The sequence below is a fragment of the Symphalangus syndactylus genome, chromosome 7 (assembly GCF_028878055.3).
Source record: "Symphalangus syndactylus isolate Jambi chromosome 7, NHGRI_mSymSyn1-v2.1_pri, whole genome shotgun sequence".
In the NCBI taxonomy this organism is placed as follows: Eukaryota; Metazoa; Chordata; class Mammalia; order Primates; family Hylobatidae; genus Symphalangus; species Symphalangus syndactylus.
Window position 1 is genome coordinate 27,332,238 of NC_072429.2, and position 7,889 is coordinate 27,340,126.

At 43.4% G+C, this 7,889-nt stretch overlaps 1 long non-coding RNA gene across 1 annotated transcript; it reads left to right on the forward strand.

Moving 5' to 3' along the window:
* Positions 1-816: 816 nt before the first annotated feature.
* On the forward strand, positions 817-7,593 carry LOC134737198 (uncharacterized). Its single transcript, XR_010121842.1, has 3 exons — positions 817-843; positions 1,160-1,223; positions 7,465-7,593. It is a non-coding gene; the product is annotated as an uncharacterized lncRNA (long non-coding RNA).
* Positions 7,594-7,889: the final 296 nt, after the last annotated feature.

Consider the following 7,889-nt stretch of genomic DNA (forward strand, 5'->3'; position numbering starts at 1 on the left):
CCATACAGTCAGGATCCTGAGGGTGTGAGATCTGCATGGTATTTGCTTTTCATGGTGCCCACCCAAGCAATGATTGGCACTAGATACACAGTGGGTCACATGCTTGTAGAATTAGCTTGTAGAATTACCATATCCACTCCCAGAACCCAGAACATATCCACTCCCAGAATTAGCATATGCTTGTAGAATTAGCATATCCACTCCCAGAACTCACACTTCTCATAATCATTCATTCAACAAACCATATTAAATTACTTCTCTGTGCTAAGCAACGGGGACAAAAGCAAAATAAGTCCCAGCCCCTGTCCACAACAGTCTAAGAATCTAGTAGAGGATGGAAAGAAAGAGGCAATTATTCAAACGTAAGACAAGTACTGGGTCATGTATCCACTCGTCAAATGGCTATTGAGCATTTTCTATGTATTAGGCTTTGTCAATTACCTGGGATTCAAGGGAAATAAGGCACATCTCTGTTAAAAAAAAAAAAAAAAAAAAAACTATGAGTTTGATTGTGTGTTGGGTGTCTAGAGGACAGGAAAAGTGGACAGGAGAAAATTCCCCAGCACCTAACACAGTGCCAAGCACAAAGAGTCATTCAGCAAATATTTACTGAATGAGAGTTGACTAAAACAAATAATTACAGAACATGATACAGACTATGACAGAAGCAAAAGTGGGCTGTGGCTATTTGGAAATCAGAGCATCTTTTAAAAGGGAGACGGCATCTGAACCTTGCCGAGTAGGAATGTTCCAGAAGTAAGAGAGAAGACTAGGGTTTCAAGAACAAGGACCAGCACCTATGAAGGCTCTGAGGCACAGACCACTGTGACCTGTGGAGAAGTGGTGAGTGGAGAAGGAGCATGGGTTTGGTGGGGATGGTAGGGAATGGCCAGTAATGGGATTGGAAAAATAAGCCTAAGGCTACATCCCTGAGGGATTTATGACATATGAACATTGGAGAAGCAAGTGGACAGCTGCTGCTCCTCTGTATCTGCACTTTCACAACAGAAAGTAGAAGGCACCTCTCACCTACCTGATAATAGAGGAGGTGAGAATGTAGGCTTTAGAAATAAGTGGACCCTGGGTTCAAATCCCAGCACTGCTACCTTTGAACAGTGAGCTGTTGGGCAAGTAACTGAGCCTCTCTGCACCTCAATAGTTTCGTCTCCAAAACAAGTACCATGATATCCACCCCAGGGGAGTGTTGCAAAGCAATAAATAAGGTAAGGTATGTAAAATCTTGAATAGAGTGCCTGGCTTACAGTGACTATTTTGAAAGCATTGTTTTATTATTGTTATTACTGTAATAATTATTATTCCTGTCATTCTATTTGGAATAATGTTACTTCTCATCCATCCTTTACTGCCTATAAAAAAAAGTTAAATTTGAAGCCAATCTTTTCCATATTGGTTATCTCCACAGAGCAAATGAATTTAGAGCCATTACTTGATGGTGAGTGGGGATTACTCAGGTTGGAAGGAACCTCCAATTGCATGTGGCCCGACAAACCTCCTCAATTTACCACTGAGGAGCCTGAGGCCCAGGTACCAAAGGCTGGCCCCTGGCCCCACAACAGCTTACAGAGAGAACTGGGCTAACCCCTAGGCCTTCAGGCCCCAATCCAGACCCTCCAGATACAGCTTACTGTCTCCCATTTAACCCTGTTGCCATGTTAACAAGGTCAACATTAAAATCTACTGCAAATGCTAACCTCTCAGACACAAATCAGAGGGCCCCACCTGCCTCACTGGGCCCACAGAGGTTGGTTTGCTTTCTTCACACTCTCTGTAGCATCCACAGGCTGCTGCTCAAGTCTGAGAAGAGACTCTGCCCTGGAGCCCTGGAAGAGGAGACGAGAGGCCCCTCCCAGCCAGGGTCAGCTTACAGTGGCAACAGGGCCTGGGGCACGGCCAGAGCCAGGCTGACACTAGAATGCTGTTGCTTCCCCATGCTCTTATCCCCAGCAGAGGCGGCGTCAGGCTGTGGCCGGCCTCACCATAGCAAGGGGCATGTTTCTCACCAGAAGGCCTCGCAGGGTCACTTTGGAGTCGGCCCCCTTTCTGTCATTTGCTTCAGGCTCCCACAGTTTCCTAGAACTGCCCCCTTGGTCAGGGTCAAGGCTCTCTTCTGGAAAAGAAGCTCAAGGGGAGACCCTCGGCAGGAAGGAGACCAGCATTTTCTGGAACTCCCCCAGTAGCTCTTCAAACCCCTCACTGAAGAATTTAATGGGAGGACTCATGTGGCCTGAACAAGCCAAGTGAAGCACTTGTTTGCTATTCTGTTCCCTTTGTGAGACTCAGAGTACCTGCCATACCCACAGTCAAATTTAAATAAATATTTAACAAAAGGGGTTATTTTCTACACCATGAGAAAAAGAGGTGATTTTCTACACCAGAAGTTACTATTCTGTACTCACAGCTGGCCAGACCATGGGTGAGGTTCCTAACCCACAGGTAGCCAAGATGCTGGCCCACGTGGGAACCGTGGTCTACCCAGTAGGACTCTCCTGTGCTGGATGGTACTGACCCACTGAGCCAATCAGATTCTCTCTCATGCCTTACTGTGTTCTCCAAATACATATCCAGACCTTCCATGTGCCAATCACTATGCTAGGTTCCAGTGATACATAGAAGGGGCTCTGTAACCCCAGACCTCTGTGCTCTTAGAAGGAGCTCAATATGGGAATCCATTCCTTATTAGCAACTTAAACTAACTGTTGGGATTTTGTTGTAACATATACACAACTCTCATTTATAATGTAACAGTTACTTTCTGATGAATTTATTAGAACCCTCAAATTCAAGGAACAGAAACCTAACCCAATCTGGCATAAAGAAAAATCAGAATTTACTGGCTCATATCCATAAATGCCAGGACTAGAGCTGTCCTCAGGAATTTGAATGATGATATTGTCCCTCCCTCTCTCCTTCCTCTCCCATCCCATCTCACTCCATATCTCAGATCTCTGCCTCTCTCCATCTGTTGGACTCATTCTTTCCTCACATAGCAGAGCTTTATTCACACAGAAGAAGACGTAGCATGGGCAGCTCCAGGCTTCATCAACCTAGATTAGCAACTCCCAAGGAAACAAAGATTTCTCTCTCCTAGCACTCAGATATAAAATTCAAGGGAAGAATACCAATGAACCAAACTTAGGTCATGTGGCCATCATGAAGCCAATCACTGTGGCAAGATGCATGAGATCCCATGATTGGTCAAGCCTTGGTCACATGACACAGCTTACCCACCAGAACCACATGGTGCGAACGGACAGCTCCCCCCAGGAAGGAGGGTGCCTTTCCATGGAAAGGGAGTAGATGCTGAACAGGATGGAGGGGAGGAGGCAGAGAGAGATGTCTGTTACACCAGAAGGAATAAAAGGAAAAACTATTGTTTTCCAAAAGAAAAGGTAGAAAAGGACTTTACCAAAGAGTAGTTTTGGGATTGTTTCTAATGGCCAGCTTTATTGGAATACAGAAGACATTGATATGCTTTAAACAATTTAATCAGTGGCAATTTTCATAAGATATACAGAAGGGGTGAGTCAGCACAGAACTAATACAGTGACAAAGGACAAACCAAATATCTTTGAGGGAGGAAGAGAACTCACATGCATTGAACATTTATTGGGTGCAGTACCTTGTTATGAAACTCTGTTGCTATCCTATGAGGCAGGCACTATTGTTTCCCTCCATTTACAGGAGCAGAAACTCATGCTCAGAGAAGTGTCCAAAAAAAAAAAAAAACTAAAAAAACCAAAAAAGCCTCACTGATAGTCCCACGACTAGTAAGTGCGGAGCTGGGATGTGATTCCAAAGCTCATGCTCTTTCTACAAATTAGGTCTGCCTTCCAAAGGCAAAATGCAGCCCTGCTGAAAGGTGGAGGGGTGAACAATGAGTCTCTCCTCTATTTATAGACAGAACAAAACCAGACAGCCCAAAAGGGCAGAAGTGCCAAGAAGGAAAATAGTTTTTCTGGGTCCTTTTTGAGGACATTTTTTACTCCCAAAATGGAGATGGTGCCGGAAAGTAAGATTGCCCATCACGGACTGCTGCAGCAGCCAGGACAATGCAGCCAAGAAAGGACAATGGATTCAGCACCCAGGGGTCATTAGTGGCCTTCAAGAGGCTGCTTCAACAGAGGAGTGTGTCCAGATCTGATATTTAAAGCAGTTTACAGCAAGCAACTGGTCGAGAAATCGAGGCTTCTAAAGTAGACCTACTCGTTCAAGAATAGCAGCAAATACAATGATATCTGCATGTTTTAAAATTACAGGGAAGTGATGAATCAAGAGGAAAGGTTAAAAAAATCAGACTTTAATAAAAATGAGTGCTTATTTTGCAGATAGAAAAGTGCAAGAAAGACATGCCATTAAAGACAGATAAAAATCCGAATTAACTGGACCAGCTGAGACTCTGGACTGGGAAAACATGAGTCTGAACCACTACAGGGTTCTCGGGGAGTTGTGTCTTTCCTGACACACTATTTGTTCACCCTTTTCTTTGGGCAACAGATACCACTCCTGACCACATGGGTTGTCCTATAAATGGTCTGGCCACTTGTGATACTTCATTCCACTGGAAACAGAAGTCAGTTGACCTGATGTGACTCAAACTAAGCCAGCCAGTCTGTCTCTCTGGGATTGGTGTATGGGCACTGGAAAAGCAGTCTTCTCTCTCCACTAGATTGTGAAGCTGGGGTCACACAAGAGAAAGGCTTAAGCAGCCCCCCACGCATGAGCAACATAGATTAGCAATGACCCGGGCAAAGGGGATTTCTCTCTCTCAGCACCTATATGTAAAATCCAAAGAAAGGATCTTTGGACATGTGAAGGAAACCCATTCATAAGTAGGAAGAAATGAGGCCAGTCCAAAGAAAGATGGAGAGAGAGAGAAAAACAAACAACCTTCAAAACTCTGAATCTAGCCAAACCTGCTCCCCACCCTGGATTTTCTCCTTTTTTGGGCCATAATCAAAAGAGTCCAGTTGTTTTCATTTTTAGCTGCCACAGATAAGTGAGAACATGTGCTTTTTGTCTTTCTGTATCTGGCTTGCTTCACTTAACATAATGACCTCCAGTTCCATCCCTGTCGTTGGAAATGACAGGATCCCATTCTTTTTTTATGGGTGTATAGTACTCTTTTTTTGTATTTAAGGAAGTTTGAAGTGGGTTTCTCCAGCTGGCAGCCAAAATAGAGTTCACTAGCATAATTCCCATGTAAGCCTCAATCAAACCTCAATAGGTTGCCCTGTGAGTGGAAATTAAAATTTTGACTTGCCGGAGCCACTGAGAATGAATATAATTTTTTTAAAAAGGCATGGAGCTCTGTCCTCAAGAAACTCATAGTCATGGGAAGTTTTTTGCTTTCCTGCTACAAATAGGAATTCCCTCAGAAAGGTTGATGATGTCAGTGTAGGTATGTGTGGTGGGGGAGGGAATGGCAGGGGAGGCACAATCCACTTCCAAAAGAGAAATAATAATGACCAAGCTAATTATTGCACTTGACAGATACACAAAGGAACCAAAGGGTGGTGCACAGAGCTTTGTATGTTTCTCACTGAGACACATCAGCCCACCTTGAGCCCCTCAGTGGGCTTCCAGACATCTTTTCTCTCTTGCCTAGCTTTTCCTCCCTTTCTTGGGATTCCTTGTCCAGTTGGCCTTTTGGGCTCCTCTGCCCTCCCTCCAGGGATCCCAGAAAAGCAGCTCCATTCACTCCCATTGGGAGCTGAAGAGAGTTGAGTCAGATTCGTTCGGGGAAGGGGGCTTTGGGCCCTTCGGTAAAACATCAAAAGCTCAGCAAATTTTGCTCTAACAATGCCATCTCTCCTCTCACAGCACCTCTTCCATTAACTACTGCATTTGGAAATGTTTGTCTCTTTTCTCTGTCTTACCAAAAGCATTTTCCCCAAATGAAGGGTGGGAAGAAAAAGACAATTAGAGAGGGACCAGTGCTCAGGAACAGTCTTAGAACTCTCCCACAGGGCAGGCCATTGGGTGACATAAGCTGAAGGATTCTGGGCAGTCCCCCTTCCCACCCTCCACAAAAGCAATATGCTGTCTTATGCTTGGAACATCACTTACAAACTGTAAAGCCATGCTATACAGCTATTAGACACCATTTTTTAAAACCTTACTCCAAAAAACTCTTTCCATACATAGTAGACCGGCAATAAGGAGGGTTTTTAAATGGAGGGATTCCACTGGTTTATAGAATTATTTTCAAATTCAGAGACCCTTGTACTGTGTTCCCCATGTTGCTGGTGAAGAAGTGAATCGTTACAACCTTCCTGGTAGGTCATTTGGCAATGTGCTTCAAATGCCTTAAAAATGTTCATTTTTTTTCAACCCAACAATGTTAATTGCAGAGCATGAACGGGCTCCACCATTTGCCAGCCATGTGATTTAGGCTCTCTGAACCTCAGTTTCCTCATCTCTAAAACAGGGATAACATCATAGGCTGGTTGTGAGGATTAAATGAAATATATGGAATGCCTTAGAATGATGTCCAGCATACAATTACATGCTATGTAAGTGTCAGCTAAGTAAGTGATCAGAGAGAGAAGTAGAAATACATCTCAGCATTATTTCAATTGACAACATTTAGAAACATGTCTAATAATGGATTGTTAGCTAAACTAATTATGTGCATCCATAAGATGGAACATTACATGCCCATTTTAAAAATCATGTTTTCAAAGAATATTTGATGATATGAGAAGATGTTCATAGTATATCATTGGGCAAAAAAATTCATGTTTTGAATAACATACACAGTACAATCTGAATATCAACATAAAAAGTAAAGAAAATACTTCAAAGTATTATTGGCAGGTATCTCTAAGTAAAGAACCTTTTCTGCAATGGAATCACCTGGGGAACTTAATAAAACAATCCTGCTCTAGGATACCATCCCTAGAAATTCTGATCAAATTGGCCTGGGCTGTGACCTGGGCCTCAGGATTTGTATTTTCTTCCACATGCTTGGATACTTTCCCTAGATTTTTTCCCCAAAGTTTTCTAAAACAAATATGCATCACTTTTATAATTAGAAATTAAAACCATAAATGCTGTTTAAAAGACATTTCAATTACCCCCACGAGAGTGGCTGACTAAGCAATGATTTTAGTGACTGGCTTACCAGATAGTTTTCTCCCAGGGAAAGCTGGAGTTTGGCAGAGGAGGGAGAAGCAATTCAGAGTATGAGTCACTTCCCTGGGGAACAGACCTAGGAGGGGCACTAGATGGGGAAGGAAGTGTGGGGCTCAAGGTGAGGACACTGGCCACTTGAGGAGCCAGGGCAGGGACTGAAGAGGTCCTACAGACCGGCTTTACAGGCTGAGCCTGTTGCACAGGCCACTCGGTTATATATGGCCCTTCATGTCTGAGGCCTTGCTAGGCACCCCTTGTGATACTGGGGTTTCATTTATGTGTGTCAGCATCATGCTTTCTCTTTTCCAGCAGACAGTCTTGGTAAGGGGCGGGAGGAACGGACGCAACAAGGAGAAAGGAAGCAACGGAAGGTCTTTGGCTGCTAAAAAAATGTAACTGACAAAGATTCCAGGGCTGTTTGTATTTTTCTTCCTCTATGTCTCATATTAAACACTTTGGGTCTGATGACTGAGTTTCTCCAGCTGACATAGCATTCATTTATTTTTTTTCCCATTCATTCAGCAAGTCCTCCTTGAGCTCTTATTATGTGCCAAGACCTGTGCCAAGTCCTTTTCATCATTTAATTCTTATCTAGAGCCTTAAGCAAATGACTCAAGCACCGTGATTAGCTTGCCTTTTGCAGATGAAAAATTTGAAGCTCAGGGAAGTTATAGGCCTAATGTTGCCCAGCAAGTTGTTAATCATATCATCATCATCAGAATAGCTATTGGTTA